General features: G+C 43.1%; 1 protein-coding gene across 1 annotated transcript in view; it reads left to right on the top strand.

Annotated features, from left to right (window-relative positions):
- The first annotated feature begins 660 nt into the window (after positions 1-660).
- LOC126334996 (sodium-independent sulfate anion transporter-like) overlaps positions 661-27,862 on the top strand; it is a 159,566-nt gene continuing 132,364 nt past the window's right edge. The window contains exon 1 of the mRNA XM_049997812.1: positions 661-787. The gene's annotated coding sequence lies outside the window, so the exon portion shown is untranslated. The remainder of the gene's footprint in view (positions 788-27,862) is intronic.

Genomic DNA, 27,862 nt, shown 5'->3' with positions numbered 1-27,862 from the left:
CAACCGTCAGAGCACCCGACCTTATTCCTCGTTGGTACAGTCCCTGTACTCTTAAAACGATCGCAAACTGTCAGTCCTGTTGGATATGGTTGCAACTGCTCCCGCTGTTGGATGTGCGTCGCTTCTTGCCTGTTGCACAATGTAGAGGTCATCTGCTGCTGTGGTTGAAATCTGCATGTTGACTGCATGGGGGTAGTTTTTTTGTCCGATGACCAATACATTGTCTTCTGTGACGTGCAGCCTGCTGAACATCACTGGGAGACCTCTGGCTGCATGGTCTCCCCACTTTCATTCATATTCATTCGGTAGTCGTTATGTTATGGTACTTTATCTACCTCGACCTTAATTATTGCAGAGCGACGCAATTACATTTGTTGACGCCGTTTTGTGGAATAAACTTTTAACAAATGAGCTTTGAAAAATGTTTTTGATTGCTCGATGAATTCTCCGTGTAGCTAAGAGTGCTAAGACATTGAGGATTTTTATTGCCGATGTTGGGAATACTGACGGCAGCCACAATCTTAATCCCCCTGGAGCGTTGCATCACAGAGCCAAAACGGTTGATCCCTTTGCAACGGTGCGCACCCACGTCGCGCGAGTCACGTCATGACAGGTGATACACAAATGTTACGAGCTACCTGCAGATGGCTCTGCACTGGCGAGGCACTCTTATTTAAGCATCGTGCGACCGTGGTGTCGGCCGCATCCTCAACGCGCGCCGACGCCGAACAGTCGGCCTCCATCACTACGCGCCACACAAAACTGCACATCACCTCGCAACGCAAAGGTAGGCGGCGGCAGAGGCTCAGCGCCGAGGCGTATCCTGTCGCAGTTGATTACTAAGCAATCCGTCTACATAAAGTCACTTCACGAGTGCGTGTAAGAGTGTATAGCTTCTTCTAGCTCCTTTTACTGGCTGTGCCCTACAGGTATTGCATGTTTAAAGAAAGTAAGTGTAAGTTTTGTGTACCATAATGAGCTGCTAAAAGAGATAAAAAAATTGCCTGATGATGCTCAGTTAGACTGAAACCAGTAACGAATAAAGCATTTTTTTTAATTTGCAGCTCATGGTGTTATATAAAAATTACTTTCCTCAAATAACTGGACTTCTTTTACTGTGTTGATTTCTACGTGACCTGCGTGTACATCGTAACTTTAGATTTTCGCTTAGGTCCGGTATTTAGCTTCGCAGCATCTTAAGAGTAATCGTCTACGTCGCATGTTACACGTTACTTCTAATTACACAATACAGATCGAGTTGAACGGTTAAGATCTCTTACTAACTAAATCAAAGGCTAAAGAATCGCGTAGCTCGTGTCTAACAGTGGCTATACTTGTTTCCTATGTCCCGTGTAGACGAGCTACGTAGCCTCCCAAAACGGAACGGGAATTCTCGCACTAATAATACTGTTGGGAAGTGTAAGTGCCGGCCGGAGTGGCCTAGCGGTTCTAGGCACTACAGTCTGGAACAGCACGACCGCTACGGTCGCAGGTTCGAATCCTGCCTCGGGCATGGCTCTGTGTGATGTCCTTAGGTTAGTTAGGTTTAAGTAGTTCTAAGTTCTAGGGGACTGATGACCGCAGAAGTTAAGTCCCATAGTGCTCAGTGCCATTTGAACCATTTTTGAAGTGCAAGTCTGCGTATAAGTTTGCCACACAGAACTGTGATTCGTAACGATCGACAAACTTAGTGGCAGTGGGAATGCATTTTTATTACAGATGGGCTCTGACCCTCCATTGAAACCCAAAGGCGACATACATACAGCACTGATTGTTGCAAAATGAAAAACACAAATATTTGAGCTTTGGAAGAAAGGAACGCCAACTTGTGTGGTTCCATCCCACATTCAAGCATTTTCCGCTGCAGAATAGTATATGATCTCAAGTGAAACAAATTCAAGTGGTCCTTGAACGAAGAAAATTACACGCATGAGTCGGAAAAATCTCATACTGCCTATTTTATTCACGCTATAATATACAAATAATACGTAAACAGGTAGAGTGTGCCGCAACAATCACAAGTTTATAAGTAAAAAGTCCAGTATTTAGCCAGTAGCAAAGTCATCTTTATGAAATCAGTAGTAACATGCTGTGGAAGACGTTGTGTTGAGACCGGTTAAACAAATTTGGGTCATTTCAGCGTAGTTTATCAAATCTGCAAGACACGAACTCTTCGTAACAGAAATAGGTTTGCAGCATGAAACAGAAAGAGCTAGAATATGGGAAGGCTTGTTCTCGAAGTCTAATGCGATTGTTGCTTTACCGTTTCTTCCAGTGGCTAGTCCCAGATATTCGATTGTCGTGGCTCTCTCGTTCCCTGTATCGATTCGCAACTTCTGTCAACAGTATCAAAAAGCTACCAAATACATCTCCTAAGTTAGAAAAATACGCTAGTCACCTGGAGCATTATGGTTCTGAGAATAAAAAAAAACCTAGGTGACATGTAAAGTGTAATATGAGTCATATTACGACGCGTTGGTATGGACATACGTGGTGCTTCAGTGGGAATAGTAAATATTTCAGACAATGATGGTGTAGACTAGTTCGAATAAAACATTCGATATATTATTTGTTGTGGTTGGCAGGAGAGCCAACCGTGTTCCTAAAGGAGGCCGAAATGCACGCGTTTTAGCTCACGCAGGCTGGCGTGAGGTCTGGAACATGACAAGGGAATTACAATTGAGAAAAACGGACGTAGCTGGTGGAATACTTAACTTTAATCCATTAATGATGAACGTCGCTCTTGACGATACATGGTTTACAATATCAATAGTACTGATAATGGCGCCTTGCTAGGTCGTAGCAAATAACGTAGCTGAAGGCTATGCTAACTATCGTCTCGGCAAATGAGAGCGTAGAAGTCAATGAACCATCGCTAGCAAAGTCGGCTGTACAACTGGGACGAGTGCTAGGGAGACTCTCTAGACTAGACCTGCCGTGTGGCGGCGCTCGGTCTGCAATCACTGATAGTGGCGACACGCGGGTCCGACGTGTACTACCGGACCGCGGCCGACTTAAAGGCTACCACCTAGCAAGTGTGTTGTCTGGCGGTGACACCACATTATTAGTTCAGTTTTTACTGAATACAGAGATAAGTTTTCGTTTCGTGCGGCCGGCTGGTGTGGCCGAGAGGTTCTAGGCGCTTCAGTCTAGAACCGAGTGACCGCCACGATCGCAGGTTCGAATCGTGCATCGGGCATGGATGTGTGTGATGTCCTTAGGTTAGTTAGGTTTAAGTAGTTCTAAGTTCTAGGGGACTGATGACCTCAGATGTTAAGTCCCACAGTGCTCAGAGCCATTTGAGCCATTTCATACGTCGGTACTCCACTTACTCTGGGTTTATTTACTAATTACCATTATTGTTTTGGATCCCAAATACTATTGAGGGGACACGTTTTCAAAAGCGCTTCTCTGAAAAATGTGTGATATGGATATCACAGACAGTCAGTTGATTTGGCATGCTGTGTTACCTTATCGTCCTACAGGACTCCGTTATCTAAGACTTCCTTGAAAACGAGCATCCAGTAATATTAGAAACGGTTGCTTGCTCTTGATATAAGAATGAGTATGTTCTTCCAGCATGAAGGAATCCTGCATATACTTGTGAGCAGGTGACACATCATTTTTAACCCAACATTCGCCGGAAGATAAATTGGCAGAAGTAGTCCTTATCCCTTTAGATTTTTGTCTATGGGGATGGTTGAAAGGAATAGTAAACACAAGAGACGAACTGATCGTTAGGATTATGATTAGTGCTGCTCTCATTAAAGAACGCCATGGCAAGAGAATTCGAAAGGCATTGAAGTAGGAGCTGGAACGTATGATAATCAACGTCGAAACATGTAGTAATAACAATAAATAAAATAGCCTCAGGCTGCAGTTACGGTGTTACAAGTTTTACTGCACGATCGATTTCTAGACCTCCGTCTAGCCTCAGATGCGTCTTTGTACACATCTACGTGATACTTTCCCATCTCACACAGTTTATCAGCCGAAATATCGGTAATCACATCCTACGTCCGCAGCGACACTACACCGGAGAACAAGAGGCAAAGTTGTTGTCGTCGTCAGCAGAGGACAAGAAAATAACGACCACGACGCCCCGCGGCTAGCGCCAGCTATCACCGACACGGCAAGGTTCGTTAAGCTTCCAAGTGCTACCGTCATTAGGATCTATAGAAACTGAATGGTGGTCAAACCGTTGGCATGTCGTACCCATGACTGTTCCAAGATGCCGGTATTGCAGCATTACTCACTCTCTAAAGGGGAATAAATGACTATATATAACGCAAATGTTAGTGTAGTTCATTGCTACGGAAGCGATATTACTTTTACAGAACTCTGTTCATCGTACATCGGTGCAAGTATGGCTTAACGACAGTAGCCGGTATTCCATCTTTTCGACTCAACTATGTCGTCAGTCACAACATCGATGTGAATAGGAGCATGTTGACTGGAGATTGGAACAGTGGAAAAACTTGTCTAGCTAAAAGAAGTAGGCTGTGTCCCAAAAATGAACAGCGTAGAGATAGAAGTGATGACACTTTCTACAGGACCTGACCATCATTTTGCAGGACAATGCTCAAGCACGTACAGTGCAAGCTGTTACTTATTTGTTTGACTGATGGGGTTGCTAAGTGATGTACCACCTACTGCACTCCCTTGACTAAGCCCTCGTGAGTTCAACTCGACTTCTAAACTGTAGGAAACACTTCAAGGCATTCACTTGAGCACTGCTACAAATTCTTCGAGCAATAGAATTCGTCGCTCGAATTGTCAACACAACTGGCAATGCTAAGAGTATCCTACGGCTTCCACATCGCTGGCAACGGGTTACACACAATGTTAGTGACGACTTTGAAGGTCAGTATAACTTTGAAACACGTATCTATTTTGTACGAGCTGTAAATAAATAGTTGCCACTATTGAAATTACAACCCTCGTAATTAAATACACAGAATTATATGTGTGCAATTATTCGTGCGAGTGCAGATATCAACGCCAGAGTACTGCCTGGTGGATGGTGGTAAATCGACGTTGTGGAACGGTATGTGTATGTTATGAGTCAAGGAGCAGCATTTATTCCTCACTGCATTTGATCAAAACCAAAGTTCGCACTATTTTCGAAACTGTAGTAGCCCAATTTCTCCTCTCTTGTTTGGTATACATACGCATCGCGTAGCTTCGGTATAATGGATTCCATGTAACAGATGCCTTTCTGACGCATTGTTGAAGCACTTTCCCTACATACGTTGTCCTGAAAGTGAAATGGGACGATACTGAAAGCAGGGTCATTACTAATTACAAGTTGAGCACTCTCACCCTACACAAAAATGAGGCTGTGGCATCATTTGCTCTTTTTTCTGAACTTAGTACTTAGCACGGAACGACGATCCCTGGGTCTCACGTTTATACCAGTTTTCTGTTTTGCAACGAACTACTGCTTCCCGGAATTCAATGCAATTTATGTGACGCGCAATTTTATGTCAATTTCGTATTACGTCATTACCGTACAAAGTTCAGCGAGCATCCTTGAACTAAGTCAACATCGTTCTTATTGGTACATGTGTGATACCTGCCCGTGAATACCCATACCTTTTCTTGCAGACCACGCTGTCGTATTGCTGCGAAGTACAATGATATTTTCTGTGATTGGTTGCTGTTTTTGCTTTCATCCTGTATGTACCTAATCACGGCTTGCACCATTTCAGCAAACTATGAATCCTCCGTGTTTCGGTGACGCCAATTCTGCATTTGACGCCGCGCGGGATTAGCCGAGCGGTCTAAGGCGCTGCAGTCATGGACTGTGCGGCTGGTCCCGACGGCGGTTGGAGTCCTCTCTCGGACATGTGTGTGTGTGCATGTGTGTTTGCCCTTAGGATAAATTAAGTTAAGTAGTGTGTAAGCTTAGGGACTGATGACCTTAGTAGTTAAGTTCCATAAGATTTCACACACATTTGAACATTTTTTTTTTTTTTTTTGCATTTTACGGCACTTATTGCTTTCACCCCTAGCCTTCTCCTTCCGTTTCATTCTCTCGTCTCAAGAATTCATCGTCATGGCTGCACTAAATGCGCGTTGCCGTTACAATGTAGAGCATACGATTCCTACGTTCCTTTTTGCTATCTGAAATTTCATCTGCCCTTTCCTGAAGATACTGCAGCGTTGCTGCATGTTACTGTAGACCGCCTCTAATCACCTCACCGTCGACAGAACATGAAACCGAAAACATCCTTCCTTTGCTGCTGTAGAGCTCTTTCAATATTCACATGTTTTGACACAGCCACCACTTTTCTCGCAGCACACAACTTTGTTTCTAGCGTTCTCGTGCAGAATGCACAACGTTAGCTCACATGATACTCATCAGTGCTGTGTAGTCCTGCTCCCTGTTGCCATTAGAAGCCAATAACGTGCACATGAGATAAGAATCGCCTGCCGGCGCTTCTACTTCAGTAAACATTTGCCAGAGGCCACTCGAAGACACTCAGATTCCCATCACAGCACACACATAATCGTAATCTTGACTATGTAAGTTTTTGGACGAAGATCTAGCGCAGTAAGACTCCGGTTATGTTCCGTTGACTCATGGAATCCGTGTCACGAAGGACTGATTACATCTGGTTTTGATGATAATGTTGAGTTAATATTCTAATGTTTTGACTGGTTAGTGTAATAATGACCATTGCAAGACGCTTCCTTGTGGTACAATTGCTCCTTTCTGACTTCCTGTGTCGTCAAGAATGAAGAATACAGTTCCGTCTGTTCTGAAGTCTCGAGTCAGTGGCAAATCTGAACAGGCATATCGTATGCTAGTACTTTATTTACACAACAACAGCGAGGTACTGTGTCGAATGTTTGGCATCGCGGAGCGACTTCGGTAATACAACGCTAGACAGCCCGTCACAGGACGCGACAGAAAACTTGTTTATAAAAGAAGCACGTGGGAGGCACGAGCAGGGCCACACAATGCAGTGTGGAGCAGTTAGCCGAACAGAACAGCCATATTTAAGATTTTGAAGTTGGCTGCGCTTCAGCAACTGTGCGTGAAAGAGATTCAATGAATTGGAATTAATAGCCAACCAGTTTCAAAATACAGGTTTATTAAACCTTGACCATGATTTCGACAATTTTAAAACTTTCTTCAGAAAATATTATAGGTACAATCACTTATCTATATCAGATGTGGGAGTCTCTCACTCTGTCTAGTACATGTACGTGTCGTCCACTTAATGGCCATTTAAAATAAATCATTTAAAAGTAGTTTCTCTCTACTGTAGAGCTTTGTCTTAAAACTTTTTAATATACCGCACATTTGACACTGGATGCAACAAAGTGTAGTGTGCCACTTGATAGATTAATACATATATGACATTAAATATAAAACTGGCATCGGATCTTACAGAGCGCTAAGTACGCCACGCACAAAGTTAGTGACATGCGCCACGTTTAATAAACTTCTATTATGCAACTGGTCGGCCGTTATATCCAATCCATTGAAGCACAGCCAGATGTGTTTTTGTTTTCGTCAGACTCTTCAGACATAGCTGTGTGATCTCCAAGCGTTTGCTTCCAATGCCTCTATAGTTTACAGTACCAGAGGAATTCACTACGAGAAGACGACTGGATATGTGTCGAACGCCCAAAGTGTATGAAACTCACCTGGATTTCGTGAACTACAAAAAAATCTAATAATGAAGTTCGAAAGACAGTCAAGACACTACTTGTACAATTACTAGGAAAATTTCAAGGCATAGTATCCATGGCAATATCAAAACCTTCAATAATGAAAGTATGCGACTATAGATAATGCAACAAACTTGATAAGCCTCTAAGGATATTTCCATATGAAAGTATTTGGAAACGAAGAGAGGTGTAAAGACAGTAAAATTGTAATTACATTATATTTTCAACAGCCTACATTAGGGAAAGTATCAGAAATAAAGTACTTCATATATTATTTTAGATAAGTTTTAGATAAGTTATAGATATCGTCGTTCAACATGAACTTAATGTTAGTGAAGGAATCGGAAACGTAATCTTTTCTTCGTGAATAGCACTCTTTCAGCTGAGGCACCTAAACACCCTTAAATGAAATAAGCCAAGCTCACGTACTTCTGAAAGTGCTTTGCCATTATCTTATTTTAAACTGTGGGTGGTATACCACACCTGTAACGAATCCATATGGAGGACTGTTATCGCCTAATGTGCGCTGCAGTGCTGTGTGTGTGTTCTCTTGGATGATTAAGAAATTGAGCTGCCATCAAACCGAAGACTGCCTTACTAGCCATCGTCGTATTGGACCTGATATCGTCCTTATTGGAGATGGTACCGTCTTGCCTCCCTCCGAACTTTGAAATAACTCCCTAAGCTAATTACAGAGGTACCAACAGTTTGACGTGGACTCCCAATCAGGGTGCAGCTCGAGATTTTTATATTAACAAACATTGCCGGAGGGAAACAGGTGAGTATGGAGATAAAAATCGTCGGACTGACTACGTATCGAACCACAGGCTTTTGAATTCATAGTGTGTCATTAACCACTCAGCCATCGAGCCACACCTCTGTGAAAATGGAAAGACAGATAAAAGTGAAACATTGTCGCGGCACACTGACAATTGCTCTCCAGTACTGCGCAGACGTCCGCCAGGTATCGGCACCAGTCAGGAAGCTTGGGTGGTCATCAGCACCCTCATTTCATTGTCCTCGATAATGGCACGTAATAGTGATGGGGAAGTAAACTCTGCTGTGTTGGCTGAAGAGCCAACACCGTGTTACTAGAGGAGGCCGAAATGCACGCGTTTTAGCTCACGCAGGCTGGCGTGAGGAGGGAAGAACTATACTGACGTGAGGTCTGGAACATGACAAGGATTTAGAATTCAGAAAGCGGACGTAATTAGTTGGATACTTAACTTTAATCCATTAATGATGAACGTCGCTCTTGAAGGTACATGATTCACAATATCATCTGTTCAGAAGACACAGTAACTGAATATGGCGCCTTGCTAGATAGTAGCAAATGACGTAGCTGAAGGCTATGCTAAACTGTCGTCTCGGCAAATGAGAGCGTATATAGACAGTGAACCATTGCTATCAAAGTCGGCTGTACAACTGGGGTGAGTGCTAGGGAGTCTCTCTAGACTAGACCTGCCGTGTGGCGGCGCTCCGTCTGCAATCACTGATAGTGGCGACACGCGGGTCCGACGTATACTAACGGACCGCAGCCGATTTAAAGGCTACCACCTAGCTAGTGTAGTGTCTGGCGGTGACACCACAAACTCGACAGCCAGCCTGATTTTCATCGCGAAAATTGCTTCCTCCGTAAGCAGTCGAAGTAGCTACTTGTATATCAAGCACTAACTCAGCAGCGAGAGCGATGGTGATCTAGTTAAGACGAAACCAGATGTTGATACCGACCTGTGTACCACTAAAAGCATCTTACTTGAAACTGTTTGATTCCAGAGACCGTTTCAAGTCTCAAACATCTATGATGTATTTACGCAGACTGAAGCGACAAATAAAAGTTTGTACCAAGGTCGGGATTCAAACCCGGATTTCCTGCTCACTAGGCAGATGTACTCTGGCGCTGTGGCTTTGTACAACTGCATGGAGTCCCCTAGAAGGCTCCCCTCCACAGCAGAAATTCCAAATCACGCCGAAGCCAACTGGCATTCCCCCTAAATTTAAACAGCATTGCAGAGGCTCTCAAACTGTGTTAGAATAGCACTTCAGCATCGAAAAAAGGGGGTTCAAATGGTCAAAATGGCTCTGACCACTGTGGGACTTTAGTGCTGAGGTCATGTCCCCTAAAACTTAGAACTACTTAAACCTAACTAACCTAAAGACATCACACACATCCATGCCAGAGGCAGGATTCGAAGCTGAGACCGTATCCGTCGCGCGTTTCCAGACTGTAGCGCCTAGAACCGCTCGGCCACTCCGGCCAGCTGAAAGAAACAGGGGATCCTGTCTCAAACTGTAGCATATGTGCTGAAGTCAAGTGGAACTATATCGTTACAGAGACCTTTTTAAGTCTCAGACATCTATGACGTGTAAAGCAGACTGAGGCAACGAACGAAAATTTGTACAAAGTCTGGGATTCGAACTTGGGCTAGGGCATGAATGGGAATCTGGACTGAGGAGGAAGGCGTTCGAGGGTAGTCCGTGCAGTTCTTCGAAGCCACTATGGCAGGGTAGCGTAGTGGTTAGTGCATCTGCTTAGTGCATGGGTTCGAGTCCCGGCCTTGGTTCAAATTTTCTTTCGTCGTTTCAGTCAGAATATATACAGAAAAGTAAACTGCAAAGTTTGCGTTGTGAAATTGAAAGCATTTTTAGATACGCAAGGGTAGTATTCCGCAGCCGTTGTAACAGTCAATGAAATTCTTCTGGATGTGTGACCGCATGTATAAAATTCTCCGACGTGTCGGCCAACGGCGGCCAAAACGCAGGACAGTCTTGCACATTGATAATGCGGTCACATACCCGGAAGAATTTTATTGATAGCGCTTGAGACATTCACAAAAATATTGCGGTGCAAGCAACATGAATTGCTTCGGGACTTGTCGCAGGTCCAGGAAACATCACTTATGGAGTGATCAATAAGCAATTTCAACACCAAGAAGGATAACAAAAAATTAAAATTTATTTACCGCACGAATGTAGTATAGTAGGAAGAAAACTTGATTAAATTTGTAAGTGATCTGGGACTACACAGCGTGCGAAATTTGTAACACAAAATCGCCACCCCTTACAGCTACAGTATCTATAAAGCAGCCGAGAACTGAGTCAAAATGAGCCTGGATGACGTCATACACGACTGCGTCACCTATCACTTCAGTAGTGGTGGCTGGCGAGTAGTAGTGTGCCAAACGTCGGCAAGTCACGACCAGATGTTCCTAGTGGACGAGGTCTCTGAAAATTTGCTGGCCAGGGCAGTAGTTGAACACTCATTGTGCTCAGGTAGGTCAGGAGTGCACGCGCGGCGTATGGTCTTGCGTTATCTTGTTGAGAGATGGAGTCCGCCAAGACAGGGCACAGCTAGATGCCTTAACACGTCACAAGTGTAACTCCTGCTTCCCAATTTACAGGCAGTGCGAACCAATAGAGCTCGTTTTGTGCACCGAGTAACACCCCATATCATAATGGCCCAGTGGTGAGCCCGTATGTCGATTATGTGCGTAATCTGGCAACGTTCGTTCTCATGGTAGCGTCCACACACGGTTACGTCCACCGTGGTGCTATAAGTAGGACCGGAAAGGCTAGCTGGCGCTACTACTGTGACCAGTGTCCCCGGCGCGCCCCTCCCGTGTGTCGATTCAAGGGAAGCCGCAACGGTGGCTACCGTGCTGATAGTACGTGGTGCTCCAGGGGTCGCAGTACCCTTGTAGGTACTTGTCTCGCTATAAATAACACCTTTAGCTGTCTCAAAGTACGTGAAGTGGCTGTACGATCCTGTACAGACGTGTGAACAGTATGTCTGTCTTCTCTGGCGCTAGTCCCTTGGGGCCGTTGGGAACTTGTTCGTGGTTGAGTATGGTCTTTCTTAATATTTATTAGCTCTAAGAGAGTAATTTGGCAAGTCTGATAAAAAGCAAGAAATATGTTTGTTTTGTAAACAGCTCACCTTACTTCTCGACATAGTTGCATTTGAGAGACATACACTTGGTCCATCGATCCTGCAGCTTTGACATCCCATCGGAAAAATACGTTGTGCTAAACTCTGTAAAATACTCAATGACTGCTGCTACGACTTCTTCATTTGCTGGATATTTCTTCCCAATAAGCCAAAGTTTTATATTATAGAAAAGGAAGAAGTCACTTGTGGCTAGGTCTGACGAATAGGGTGGATTACGAACCAATTCAGAGATCAATTCATGCAGTTTCGCCATTGTTATCGCTGATGTGCGGGATGGTGCATTATCCTTCTGGTGAAAAAGATTTTTTCTTCTATAGTGCCAACCTTGATCTTTTTTCAGTCAACGCAAATTTCAAACAATCTAACAATGAAGCACAATAAGGTCCAGTTATGGTTCTCTATTATTCCAAGAAACCTATCAGAGTTACTTCTTGGGAACCTTACAACTTTAAACATAGCTGTGTGCAGCAACCGTGAAAATATTTTTTATAGTAAAGACAGCCCACTGGTTGCCTTGGGAATCTGAAAAAATCAGTAATCATCATTTTATCAGCTGACAAAATTGTCTTCGCATTTCTCGGTGCACTTTGTCCACTGTGTTGACTGCCGTTTTGACTCTGGTGTGTAATGATGGATTCAGGTTTCAGCAATAGTCACAAATGGACGTAAATTACATACTGCGATTAAATATCGCCAGATATTTTGTTGAATTGTGACGGTTGCGCTTTTGGTTGACTTGAGCAATCACGGCACCGACCTCGCACACAGCTTCTTCAAAGCTAATTCTCCGTGTCGGATATCATGCACTCTCTCAGTTAAGAAGTCTACAGTATCAGCAAGCTCATAAATGTTTATTCGGCGATCTTGTACTACCATATCACGGATTTTGTCAATGGTTTTCTTTGTGGTGACCTCAAATGAACGGCCGGAGCATGCATTGTTTTCGGCGTTTGTCCGACCTCATTAAATTCATTAATCCAAAAGCAAATGGTCTTCAATGATAGTGCAGAGTCCACGTGAACTTCATCCAATTTTGTTTTGATCTGTGCGGCCGTCCAAACCTTGAAATGAAAATGTTTGATAATAACACAAAACTAGGTGATCTCCATTTTCAGTCGTAGTCAACACAGTGACCAATTCAGATGGCTATCAACAATGAACTGTACGGTATTGCTGAAATATTTTATACGATACTCGGAGTAATCAGGCTTACCAATTATGAAAGGAAACAAAAAAAAAAAAAGGTAGCTCCAGTCTTTCATGTAAATGTACCATATTTATCAAACTAACCTTGTAAGTCAAAATTAGTTCCTTCGTCAGAAATAATTTAAAGAAACCTATGTTAATCTTTTGAGTTCCTCGATATGCTGGGAACCCCTTGGTGAATTTGTAACTCACTTACTTAAAGTTAATCATAGGTCTTACGTAACGTTATTTAAAGATACTTTGTGAGTGTTAATTTTATCAGTAGTGGCACTTATGTGTACCAACCTTTTATGAATCCTCGTAAATCTATCATTAAGGTGCACCATGAATTTCAAGATAAAAAGGTATCCACAAATTCTCTTAAGTCTCGTGGATCAGAACTGAGGAGCAAAGTATTAATCTTGCTGATACCACTAAAGACTTTAAGTCACGGATCCTTACCCTAACGAAGGCCGTGTGCTAAATTAAATACTGTCGCACTGCTGAAGAACGACAATATGAGATTTTAGTCTATGTTTAAATTGATTTCGATAACTCGTTTTTTTTAGATGAGTGGGAAATAAATGTTGCCAGGTGAGAGCAGATTGACTTGTCTCCTATTCATCCAAATCTGTACTCTGCAAATCACACTTAAATGCCTGGCTGAGTGTTCATCGAACCACCTTCACAATAATTATCTAGTATTCCAACCTCGAAGAGCGCGTGGAAAAATCGAACACTTATGTCTTTCCTTGAGAGCTCTGATTTCCCTTATTTTAGTATGATGATCGTTTCTTTCCATATAGACTGGCGTCAGCAAAATATTTTAGCATTCGGAGGAAAAGTTGGTGATTGAGATTTCGTGAGAAGAATCGGCTGCAGCGAGAAACGCCTTTGTTTTAATAACGTCCACCCCAGATCCTGTATCACGTCAGTTACGCTCTCTACCCTATTTCACGATAATATAAAACGGGCTACTTTTCTTTGAACTTTCTCGATGTACTCCGTTAATCCTCTCTGGTAAGGATCTCACACCGGGCAGCAGTACTCCAAAGGAGGACGTACAAGCCTAGTGTAGGCTGTCACTTTAGCAGATCTGTTACATTTCCCAAGTATTTTGTCAGTAAAACGCAGTCTCTGGTTTGCATTCCCCATGACATTTTCTATGTGTTCTCTCCAATTTAAGCTGTTCATAACTGTAATTCCTGGGCATTTAGTTGAATTTACAGCCATTAGATTACACTGATTTATCGTGTATCCGAGGTTTAACACACTTTTTTTAGCACTCATGTGGATGACCTCACACTTTCCTTTAATTAGGGTCAATTGCCAATTTTTGCACCACATAGATATTTTTTATAAATCGCTTTGCGATTTGTTTTGATCTTCTGGTGACCTTACTAGGCTACAAACGCCAAACGACAGCATCATCTGCAAACAACCTAAGACGGCTGCTCAGATTGTCTCCTAATTCGATTATATAGATAAGGAACAGCAGCGGACCAAGTCACCACCTTGGGCCACGCCAGAAATCACTTCTCTTTTACTCGACGACTTTCCATCAGTTACTACGAACTGTGACCTCTCCGACAGGGAATCACGGATCAAGTCACGTAACTGAGACGATATTCCATAAGCACCCAATTTAACTAGATATCGCCTGTGTGGCACAGAGTCAAAAGCCTTCTGGAAATCTTCTACCGCAGATACATAAACATCATTAGCAAACTGGTGTCACAGCACTCAGGAACGTTTCGCTATGTCACCGCAACGAATCTTCAGCTGCCTTACGGCTGAACACGATACAGCTCGGCCCAGTCTGCGATCACTTAGACAACAGCATCTTCTTCTAGTTGGCCAGCTGTCTGATCAGTATATTAGGCAGAACACTAAGAGGAAGCTATTTTTAAATGTAATCCGAGTGAGAGACTTGAATTTTGTCTATATCAAATGATACGTTACTGTTCAGAGACATTTGAAAATACTCATGACATTCCTGTGGAAATGGATTGTACAAACATAAGTAATCCATCTTAAAATGGTTCAGATGGCTCTGAGCACTATGGGACTTAATTTCTGAGGTCATCAGTCCCCTAGAACTTAGAACATCACACACATCCATGCCCGAGGCAGGATTCGAACCTGCGACCGTAGCGGTCGCGCGGTTGCACTCGGCCATTCCGGCCGGCAATCCATCTTACCTTTGTTATAAGAAAGTGAACTAATATTTTATATGTTGTGGTATCCACTCGGTCTCCACCCAGAACAAACCAAAGACTCCACTGTTGTAAAGACGAGTATAATTTCGTCCGCTACAACACACGAGATTCAGAGGGCCATAGACGCGGGTTCCCATGTAGATGCCGTGTTTCTTGACTTCCGCAAGGCGTTCGATACAGTTCGCCACAGTCGTTTAATGAACAAAGTAAGAGTTCCTAGATAACAAAACGCAGCATGTCATTCTCATTGGAGAGAAGTCTTCCGAAGTAAGAGTGATTTCAGGTGTGCCGCAGGGGAGTGTCGTAGGACCGTTGCTATTCACAATAAACATAAATGACCTTGTGGATGACATCGGAAGTTTACTGAGGCTTTTTGCGGATGATGCTGTGGTATATCGAGAGGTTTTAACAATGGAAAATTGCACTGAAATGCAGGAGGATCTGCAGCAAATTGATGCATGGTGCAGGGAATGGCAATTGAATCTCAATGTAGACAAGTGTAATGTGCTGCGAATACATAGAAAGAAAGATCCCTTATCATTTAGCTACAACATAACAGGTCAGCAACTCCATAAATTATCTGGGAGTACGCATTAGGAGTGATTTAAAATGGAAAGATCATATAAAGTTGATCGTCGGTTAAGCAGATGCCAGACTGAGATTCATTGGAAGAATCCTAAGGAAATGCAATCCGAAAACAAAGGAAGTAGGTTACGGTACGCTTGTTCGCCCACTGCTTGAATACTGCTCAGCAGTGTGGGATCCTTACCAGACAGGGTTGACAGAAGAGATAGAGAAGATCCAACGGAGAGCACCGCGCTTCGTTACAGGATCACTTAGTAATCGCGAAAGATAAACTCCAGTGGAAGACTCTGCAGGAGAGCCGCTCAGTAGCTCGGTACGGGCTTTTGTTGAAGTTTCGAGAACATACCCTCACCGAGGAGTCAAGCAGTATATTGCTCCCTCCTACGTATATCTCGCGAAGAGACCATGAGGATAAAATCAGAGAGATTAGAGCCTACACAGATGCATACCGACAACCCTTCTTTCCACGAACAATACGAGACTGGAATAGAAGGGAGAACCGATAGAAGTACTCAAGGTATCCTCCGCCACACACCATCAGGTGGCTTGCGGAGTATGGATGTAGATGTAGACGTATATGTGGATGTAGAAAGTTGTGAAGCAATAGCTAGTATGCAGATCCATAGGACCATCTTTAATTAGTTAAAAGAACGGTATTTTCTAATATTTCATTCCCTAACAAAGTCGGCAGGCAAGACCAGACATTGTATGGTACTATTGGTTTCTCTTGGCCAAATACCAAGGCTTTTTTTTCGAAGTAATGTATTTTTTTTTCTTTTTCCTACCCAAGAGGCAGTAGCGGACTCTGTGAAATAAGGCCCGTTACAGCAATCAGGTCTTTTCAGAAAAATCCCAACGAACTGGTAATGGCCAGGGAAAGTGAGAACTGAAAATATTAGGAAGGGAATTTCGAGTTAGGCATCTGGATTACAACCAAGATAACCGTTCCAAAACCCTGTGTCAGAACCGGAGGATAGGCATTATTTTTAATACTGAAACAATATGTTCCAGACAACAATATGCAAACGTAGACGTTATACGTGTTTTTGCTTGTATGCATAGTAAAGTAATTGCGATTACTTGTTCGATATCAGCAGCGGACCCATGTTGTTGACGATTACCCGTAACCCCGATTATTGCTTTAATTCACCCTAGATGCATACTGGAGAGCGAACTGTGCGGGTAATGACATGTTGTGGAGTTGCGTTCCTTTCAGAATATACCAGACGAGCTATAAACGAGCAGAGGCAGCCCTGATTTGGAATACTTACCAGTTCCAGCAAGAGAAACCTTTGTGAAGTGTATTTGTTTAAGTATGTGACAGAATAATGCTCTATACATGCAGATCACTAAGGCTTTGCAGGCGGTAACCTGTGATGCCAATTTTTGTTTGTTTTTCAGGCTCCACTCCAAGAAATAGAACGGGTTGTTTGAGATCTAACCCAGTAAGAGGTAGATGTTTTGGGTTGAGTTGTTGTGGGGGTCCAGATCAGACAGCAAGGTCATCGGACTCATCGCGTTAGGGGTGAACGGGGAAGAAAGTCGGCCGTGCCCTTTCAAAGGAACCATCCCGGCATTTGCCTGGAGAGATTTAGGGAAATCACGGAAAACCTAAATCAGGATGGCCGGACGGCGGGATTGAAACGTCATCCTCCCGAATGCGAGTCCAGTGTGCTAACCACTGTGCCATTTCGCTTGGTGTCGCTGTTTTCTTCACCCTTAAGTGGCGAGCTGGCAATGGACTTACCAACTAGGAATAAATGGGACTGTGATGTCTGATTATGTTTCGTTTGTGGGACGCTCAACTGCGGGGTCATCAGCTCCCGAACAAAGTCCCAATTTTTACAAAGCCCAATTTTTGTGCACAGTCCAGTCTAACCTCAACACGAATGATAAGGAAGATGAAATGAGGACAACACAAACACCCAGTTCCCGGGCGGTTAGAATCCTCAACCCGGCCGGGAATCGAACTCGGGACCCCGTGATTCAGAGGCAGCAACGCTAGCCACTAGACCACGATCTGCGGAGAAATGGGACTGTGCATGTATTTAATCTTATACAGGGTGATTCACGAAGATATGTTGTTTTACAAGTAAAACTAAACGAAACCGTTCATATAAACACAGGTCTTCAAATGTTTAGTTACGGCTAGTAAAAGATTTTGCCAGAAATTTAGCAACTTCGCTAATATGAAGCCATCGCAAAACTGTACCAGGTTAAAGTAAAGCACGATTTCCATTTATTTTGTTGTTATTTACGTGGTGATTCTAATAAGACATGTCCCTGTCGTGTATTGCTGTAGTTTTCCAGAACATCCCTGGCTTCATTTCATTGTCTCAAAATACTGAGAACCTGAGTAACGCTTCTTAGAGCTCGTGATTGTTTGATCAAACTAGAAGTGTCAAGTTCGAGATTACACAAACAAAGAGATAAGCTCATCAGAAACATTCAGCTTTATCGTACCCATTCAGTGCAGAAACAATTACTTCCATAATGGATGTGTAAGGAAAACAATAGTCAAATACTCGTTGATGAAACGACGCTCACATGTGCACACATAAAGTTACTCAGTGATGTCGCGTCAACTTTAAACCACCAGTTCCTAGTCTGTCGGGAGACAATGATGGAAATGTCATTCGCGTCCGTAGAATGTACTGAAATACCGTGTACTAAAAATCGACCAAACTAGGAAGATTAGCACTGCATTTTACACTATTTCGAAAGGTTGTATTGAGTATGAGGGTGGCTTTTATCTGAGATACTCCAGGTCCGTAATCGATATCGCTAATACACATTTGACCGGTTGTAATCGTTCTGGATAACCTGTCACTATCCGGGGGATGAATAAAACTTTCCCCTTTAATATTTCCCATGAAAGGGGAGGAGAGGAGGGGGTGAAGAATTCCTAAACATCAGATTTTGCGTGAATGTCTCCTTCTTCCTCTTGCGGATTATCTACGTCTGGCGTCGCTTCTCCTCTACCAGTCACCATCTTCTCCTGTCTAGACTTTCTTCAGCATTCATATTCCTCGCTTGCATTGCCTCCTCCACATCATTTTCCTAACTGTGTAGAGAGCGACTCCTATTCTTCCGCTGGGATGGTATCCATCATGGTATCCTTTTTTATGCTATCTTCATTCACCCTATTCACATGGTCATACCACATAAGTTGTTTTTGTTGAATGTCGCCGTAGATATCCCTATCCATTCTCAGCCTTTTTCGGATTACTTCATTTCTTATCCTCTTACGCCCTGGACTGAAGTCTTACACATTCTCTTCTTCGTTGGCCTTCTTATCATTTTGTCCCACAGGAGAGTTCATTGCTCTTGTTAATGCATTAGCCAAAATTCCAAACCTTTTCTCAAGGCCTCGTAGAGCAAAGTACTTGTTTTACTGCTGATGAGGATCCGACAACGGATGCGACCTTTAAGCTCAGCGGCCTCCTGTGTTGCTGTTCGATAGGAGTAGGTTTTCTCTTGCTCAACAGTACAAACGCGATACTGCACTCCAGACGCACGCATTACGGTCAACTACGGGAAAGCAATTTCAGTTAAGACACCTGACACCCAAGCCACGCAACTGGCACAAACGAAAAATATGTCCACTAGCAAACATGAAATTATGAAGTGAAAGGAGGAGCTGCGCATTATCTTTCCGAGTAACCTCATCTGAATCACGTCACCCAAAAATGAAATTATAGTCATCTGTTTTTTTGTTTGTTAAAATTGACGTATGACCAGTGATACATAGGCATAAAGTTATTGGTAAAAAACTTTCTAAAACCAAGATCGCATAATTTTTTTTTATTTTCAAGTCTTCAAAACTGTTATTACAAAACGTGTTCATTGTGAGATGGAACCACACGTCAGGTTGTCATGTTAATGAATCAAATGTAGCACATTATACAAAGGCTTGTCAGAAATAAAACAAACATTTGTATAGTGTGCTACATTTTAACCGATAACATGACAATTTAGCATGTGGTTCCAAATTACAATGATCACGTTTTGAAACAAAAGTTACTAAGACCTGATGATGACAGCAACGTCTGTCGAAACTGGTATTTGAAACTAAGAATTATTTATGCGATCTTGCCTTTAGAAGGGGCAACGGCCTTGCCGCAGTGGATAACCCGATTCCCGTCAGATCACCGAAGTTTAGCGCTGTCGGGCGTGGCCGGCAGTTGGATGGGTGACCATCCGGCCCGCCATGCGCTGTTGCCATTTTTCGGGGTGCACTCGGCCTTGTGATGCCGATTGAGGAGCTACTCGACCGGCTCCCGTCAAAGAAAACCATCATAACGATCGGGAGGGCGGTGTGCTAACTACACGCCCCTCCTATCCGCATCCTCAGCTGAGGATGACACGGTGGTCCGATGGGCCACCTGTGGCCTGAAGACGGAGTGCTTTTCTGTCTTTAGAAAAGTTTTTTACCAGGTAAAACAGATCACTCCTTCTCATTTTTGAGCATGATAAATTTAATCATACGATTACTGGTCTTGGACAGAAGTCGCAGGCCTCACATATGGCGACTGTAACAGGGTTCAAATTAGGGCTGTTGATAAAATAGCATCGATACTTTCTCCAAAAATATCAAAATGAATCAGTGACGTTTCTTTTCACCGATGTATCGATTTATCGATATCGAAATGGCAACTCCAGATGCCGGAATTTTTATTTCATATTACATTTATTTCGCAATTTTTAGTAAATATTTGAAATTGTTCCTTTGAAATGGTTGTAGAATGATATTTTACTTTCACTGTGTGAAGGAACTTTACTGCTTTTTGAGCTTTCACCACGTCCAGTCTTTCTTCTTGACTGTGTGAAGCACGTGCTTTTTTCTGAGTCATCAGTCTTTTGACTGCTTTGATGCGGCCCGCTGCGAATTCTCTCCTGTGCCAGCATCTTCATCTCAGAGTAGCCTCGGAGTAGAACTTGCAGCCAACGTCCTCAATTATTTGTTGGAAGCATTCCAATCTCTGTTTTCCACTACAGTTTTTGCGCTGTACAGCTCCCTCTAGTACCATGAAAGTCACTCCCTGATGTGTTAACAGATGTCTCCTTGTCAGTGTTTTCCACATATTCCTCTCCTCTTCGATTCTGCGCAGAAACTCCTCAGACCCTACCTTATAAATCCAACAAATTTTGAACATTCGTATATAGCACCACATCTCACATGCTTCGATTCTCTCCTGTTCTGGTTTCCTCACATTCCACGTTTCACTACCAATACAATGCTGTGCTACAAACGTATATTCTCAGAAATTTCTTCTTGAAATTCAGGCATATGTTTCATGATGATGATGATGATGAGTCCCATACTCCGTTTACCGAGCGTAGGGGAGCGACGCGGGAGACCCGCGCCGCCATACTAGGCAAGGTCCTAGTGGAGGTGGTTTGCCATTGCCTTCCTCCGATATGTTTCATACTAGTAGAATTTTCTTGCTCAGGAATTCCCTTTTTGCCAGTGGTATTCTGCATTTGATGTCTTCCTTGCTCCGTCCGTCATGGTTATTTTTCTGCCTAGGTAGCAGAATTCCTTAACTACATCTACTTCGTCTTCCCCATGAACCATGCACCTTGCCCTTGGTGGGGAGGCTTGCGTGCCTCAACGATACAGATAGCCGTACCGTAGGTGCAACCACAACGGAGGGGTATCTGTCGAGAGGCCAGACAAACGGGTGGTTTCTGAAGAGGGGCAGCAGCCTTTTCAGTAATTGCAGGGGCAACAGTCTGGATGATTGACTGATCTGGCCTTGTAACACTAACCAAAATGGCCTTGCTGTTCTGGTACTGCGAACGGCTGAAAGCAAGGGGAAACTACAGCGTAATTTTTCCCGAGGGCATGCAGCTTTACTGTATGATTAAATGATGATGGCGTCCTCTTGGGTAAAATATTCCGGAGGTAAAATAGTCCCCCATTCGAATCTCCGGGCGGGGATTACTCAAAAGGACGTCGTTATCAGGAGGAAGAAAACTGGTGTTCTACGGATCGGAGCGTGGAATGTCAGATCCCTTAATCGGGTAGGTAGGTTAGAAAATTTAAAAAGGGAAATGGATAGGTTAAAGTTGGATATAGTGGGAATTAGTGAAGTTCGGTGGAAGGAGGAACAAGACTTTTCGTCAAGTGAATACAGGGTTATAAATACAAAATCAAAAAAGGGTAATGCAGAAGTAGGTTTAATAGTGAATAACAAAATAGGAGTACGGGTAAGCTACTACAAACAGCATAGTGAACGCATTATTATGGCCAAGACAGACACGAAGCCCACGCCTACTACAGTAGTACAAGTTTAACGCCAACTAGCTCTGCAGATGATAAAGAAATTGATGAAATGTATGATGAGATAAAAGAAATTATTCAGGTAGTGAAGGGAGACGAAAATTTAATAGTCATGGGTGACTGGAATTCGAGAGTAGGAAAAGGGAGAGAAGGAAACATAGTAGGTGAATATGGATTGGGGGACAGAAGTGAAAGAGGAAGCCGCCTGGTAGAGTTTTGTGCAGAGCATAACTTAATAATAGCTGACACTTGGTTCAAGAATCATGAAAGAAGGTTGTATACATTGAAGAGCCCTGGAGATACTAAAAGGTATCAGATTCATTATATAATGGTAAGACAGAGATTTAGGAAACAGGTTTTAAATTGTAAGACATTTCCAGGGGCAGATGTGGACTGTAGATTAAAACTGAAGAAACTGCAAAAAGGTGGGAATTTAAGGAGACGGGACCTGGATAAACTGAAAGAACCAGAGGTTGTACAGACTTTCAGGGAGAGCATAAGGCAATAATTGACTGGAATGGGGGAAAGAAATACAGTAGAAGAGGAATGGGTAGCATTGAGGGATGAAATAGTGAAGGCAGCGGAAGATCAAATAGGTAAAAAGACGAGGGCTGGTAGAAACCCTTGGGTAACAGAAGAAATATTGAATTTCATTGATGAAAGGAGAAAATATAAAAATGCAGTAAATGAAGCATGCAAAAAGGAATACAAACGTTTAAAAAACGAGGTCGACAGGAAGTTCAAAATGGCTAAGCAGGCATGGCTAGAGGACAAATGTAAGGATGTAGAGGCTTATCTCACTAGGGGTAAGATAGATACTGCCTACAGGAAAATTAAAGAGACCTTTGGAGAAAGGAGAACCACTTGCATGAATATCAAGAACTTTCATGGAAACCTAGTTCTAAGCAAAGAAGGGAAAGCAGAAAGATGGAAGGAGTACATAGAGGGTCTATGCAAGGGCGATGTAATACAGGACAATATTATGGAAATGGAAGAGAATGTAGATGAAGATTAAATGGGAGATATGATACTGCGTGAAGAGTTTGACAGAGCACTGAAAGACCTGAGTCGAAACAAGGCCCCCGGAGTAGACAACATTTCATTAGAACTACTGATAGCCTTGGGAGAGCCAGTCCTGACAAAACTCTACCATCTGGTGAGCAAGATGTACGAGACAGGCGAAATACCCCCAGACTTCAAGAAGAATATAATAATTTCAATACCAAAGAAAGCAGGTGTTGACAGATGTGAAAATTACCTAACTATCAGTTTAATAAGTCACAGCTGCAAAATACTAACGCGAATTCTGTACAGACGAATGGAAAAACTGATAAAAGCCAACCTCGGGGAAGATCAATTTGGATTCCGTAGAAATGTTGGAACACGTGAGGGTATACTGGCCTTATGACGTATCTTAGAAGAAAGAGGAAAGACAAACCTACGTTTCTAGCATTTGTAGACTTAGAGAAAGCTTTTGACAACGTTGATTGGAATACTCCCTTTCAAATTCTGAAGGTGGCAGGGGTAAAATACAGGGAGCGAAAGGCTATTTACAATTTGTACAGAAAGCAGATGGCAGTTATAAGAGTCGAGGGGTATGAAACGCAAGCAGTCGTTGGGAAGGGAGTGAGACAGGGTTGTAGCCTCTCCCCAATGCTATTCAATCTGTCTTGAAAAGAGGGAATAAGATGAACATCAACGAGGACAATGGAATGTAATCGAATTAAGTCGGGTGATGCTGAGGGAATTAGATTAGGAAATGAAGCACTTAAAGTATAAAGGAGTTTTGCTATTTGGGGAGCAAAAGAACTGATGGTGGTCGAAACAGAGAGGATATAAAATGTAGACTGGCAATGGCAAGGAAAGCGTTTCTGAAGAAGAGAAATTTGTTAACATCGAGTATAGATTTAATGTCAGGAAGTCATTTCTGAAAGTATTTGTATGGAGTGTAGCCATGTACGGAAGTGAAGCATGGACGATAAATAGTTTGGACAAGAATAGAATAGAAGGTTTTGAAATGTGGTGCTACAGAAGAATGCTGAAGATTAGATGGATAGATCACATAACTAATGAGGAGGTACTGAATAGAATTGGGGAGAAGAGGAGCTTGTGGCACAACTTGACTAGAAGAAGGGATCGGTTGGTAGCACATGTTTAGAGACATCGAGGGGTCACCAATTTAGTACTGGAGGGCTGTGTGGAGGGTAAATATCGTAGAGGGAGACCAAGAGATGAATACACTAAGGAGATTCAGAAGGATGTAGGCTGCAGTAGGTACTGGGAGATGAAGAAGCTTGCACAGGATAGAGTAGCATGGAGAGCTGCATCAAATCAGTCTCAGGACTGAAGGCCACAGCAAACAAATTTACTTCGTGACCTTAATCCTGATGTTAAGTTACTCGCTGTTCTCATTTCTGCTACTTCTAATTACTTTCGTCTTTCTTCGACTCTCTGTCAGTCCATATTCTGTACTCGTTGGACTGTTCATTCTATTCAATAGATGATGCAATTGTTCTTCACATTCACTCAGTATAGCAATGTCGTCAACGAATCATATCATTGATATGCTTTCATCCTGAATTTTAATCCCACTCCTGAACCTTTCTTTTGTTTCCATCATTGTTTATTCGACGTACAGATTGAACAGTAAGGGTGAAAGACTACATTCTCTTCTTACAGCCTTTTTAATCTGAACACTTCGTTGTTGGTCGGTCTCTCTAATTATTTCCTCTTGGCTCTTGTACATATTGTATATTACCCGTCCCTCCCTATAGCTTACCCCTATTTTTCTCAGCTGGCTGCTGTGGCCGAGTGGTTCTAGGCGCTTAAGTCCGGAACCGCGCTGCTGCTACGGTCGCAGGTTCGAATCCTGCCTCGGGCGTGGATGTGTATGCTGTCCTTAGGTTAGTTAGGTTCAAGTAGTTCTAAGTCTAGGGGACTGCTCAGATTTTAAGTCTCATAGTGCTTAGATCCATTTGAACCATTTGAACCAATTTTCTCAGACTTTCAAACACCTTACACCATTTCGCATTGCCGAACGCTTTTTCCAGGTCGACAAATCCTGTGAACTCGTCTCGATTTTTCTTTAGTCTTGCTTACATTATCAACCGCAACGTCGTAATTGCCTATCTGGTATCTTTACCTTTCCTAAAGCCAAACTGATTGCCATCTAACACATCCTCATTTTCTTTTCCATTCTTCTGCATAGTATTCTTGCCAGCAACTTGGGCGCATGAGCTGTTAAACTGATTGTGAGATAATTCTCGCACTTGTCAGCTCTTGCAGTCTTCGGAATTGTGTGGAAAATATTTTTCCGCAAGTCAGATGGATTGTCGCCAGACTCACACATTCTGCTCCCCAACGTGAATAGTCGTTTTGTTGCAAGTATAGGTGGCGCACTGGCGGGGGGCCGTTTTAAAGGAATAACGAGATTTTCGATGTAAGAAATAGTTTACCAGTGGCGTTAAAAAACTATTTTTAACGCAACTAGTGTACTGTTTCTTCACATCGGCATTCTTCAAAAACAATTGCAGAAAATGATGAACAAAAATCTAAGTGACAAGATTAACCTTTACAGTGGACGGAGATATGGGAGTAAATGCTGACGTAATCGGCGTTCGACGCTCCCGGCAGAAACTTTAACGCCACCATGCAATTTTGACACTACAGCTGCTAGGTCGCTGGAATCTACAGAAACGAAGACGAAGACGAAGACGAAGACGAACACCATACCTTTTATTGTGCCACAATATATTTTCCTTTCAATTCTTTCTCTAAGGGGGTAAGCAAGCTGCTAGCTTGCTGATGTACAGAATATCTAGTAACAAAAGTATACTTAAATGTAACCGGCACTGTAGCTAAGCGTGATCGGTCAGATGGTTAGCTGCCCTCTGTAATAAAAAAGAAAAATGAGTGAAAGGATCAATAACGAACTTCAACGGGCGTCAGGTGACGTCCGCCACGAACAATTGCAACGAACTATGACGAACAAAATTAGATTAAAAAATTAAAAAAAAGTCGGTAGAACATTAGGGTTTTGCCGGCCGTTGTGGCCGAGCGGTTCTAGGCGCTTCAGTCCAGAACCGCGCGACTGTTACGGTCACAGGTTCGAATCATGCGTCGGGCATGTGTGTGTGTGATGTCCTTAGGTTAGTTAGGTTTAAGTAGTTCTAAGTTGTAGCGGACTAATGACCTCAGATGTTAAGTCCCACAGTGCTCAGAGCCATTTTTGAACTTAAATATGCAGTTCTAAAACTGGCGGTACATTTAGAATGTGCAGCCGATAAAAATAGGCCAGTACGTCGATAATTTTTCTGTCGGCTTATCGGTATGTCGATTCTTATTTCGATATATCGACAGACGCTGTTGGTATACTTGTATTTATAAGTATCGATATTTCGGATTCCCGTTATTTTTAAAAATATCATCGGTCCTAGTTCAAATCCCAGACCAGCCACCCAAGAGATATGTTATCTATCGTTTCTCTGATTAAGGCGAAAGCCGAGATGGACCTCGTAGAAGAAAAAGAATACCACGATTTGCTTGACATGTCGGAAGATGTGCTTCTTCCCGAAAGACCACTCCGTTGACGTGAAGTTAAGCCCTAATTCTCCTTCTGAACAATTTCCTGGCAAGGTGCGGTCAACAACCGGCGTCTGAGATGGCGATAAAAATAACGAACGACCGACAGTGCTTGCTCACGGCGTGTCCCTGACAGTGAGGGGAGCTCCAGGACACGGCGTGTACCTCGTGGCCGTGGCATGATGTCATTGCTACCGGCGGCCTCGCCTGCTCGTGTTGCCCTTATGGCGGACCAGCTGCCGGCGCGGAAAAGGGACAAGGTGTTCTCGCGCGAGGTTGCAGCCGCCGGGTTCCGGCTGGAGCACCTTATCAGATCATATCTAACTCCACACTCATTCTCGCGATGCGATGAACACCAAGGAAAATAATTTTTCCCAGTACGGAAAACCATACAAGAGGTCCTATTTCTTAATGTACTGCATTGTAATTGATATATTCGTTTAGATATGCAGAATCTGTGCAGGATCAGGTTTTCAAACTATGTTACAGTCATCAACGGCAGTGCGTAGTGTGTTTGCGCCATTCACATATGTGGGACACATGAAGAAGACCTTAGATAATTCTACGTGCAGTACAGACCTGACTCTTTCAGGCTTTCATTTCGAAAGTGAACAAGCATCTTACCAGTGAAGTTAAGATGACGACTTCCTAGATGTTATGAGATGACGCCCCGTCAGAAACCGGAATGTGTGAGGTGTGGCCGAGGGGTTCTAGGCGCTACAGTCTGGAATCGCGCGACTGCTACGGTCGCAGGTTCGAATCCTGCCTTGGGCATGGATGTGTTAGGTTAGTTAGGTTTAAGCAGTTCTAAGCTCTAGGGGACTGATGACCTCAGATGTTAAGTCCCATAGCGCTCAGAGCCATTTGAACCATTTGAACCGGAAGGTGTGAATATGGATTACTTGAAGTATTGTCGAGGTACGAGAAACGCGTCCCTATTCAGGCAGCCTATTTGAAGAAGGAGATGAGAGGAAGTCGTAAATGCTGCGCATTTTATTGCTGTAGTACTGCTAACTGATATGCTTATGGAATCATACGGTTTTTCAGTTTACGAATTACTTTCGCATTTCGGTATTTCATGGTTTCTCCAATTCACTGACGGTGGGCCTAATGATGGTTCATTCATCTAGAGCCACAGATGACTTCTCGCCCACTGTTTTCAGATTTAGCTACAGCAGTGATGACCCCACCACTGCAGAATGTGAAAGCTATGGAACGGATTTAACACTTTACGGACTGACTGACTGATCCTCCATTCATTCCAGTCTCATAATTCATTTGAAGACTTTCTCACAACAGTGATTATTGATTTCCTTTCCAGTATAAAGTATGTTGTTCGAAAGAAGCAGCACTTTTCTGGAGACGAGTAATTTG

The sequence above is a fragment of the Schistocerca gregaria genome, chromosome 2 (assembly GCF_023897955.1).
Source record: "Schistocerca gregaria isolate iqSchGreg1 chromosome 2, iqSchGreg1.2, whole genome shotgun sequence".
Classification (NCBI taxonomy): Eukaryota; Metazoa; Arthropoda; class Insecta; order Orthoptera; family Acrididae; genus Schistocerca; species Schistocerca gregaria.
Note: the sequence above shows the minus strand (reverse complement) of the source record. Positions and strands in the feature narration are given on the sequence as shown.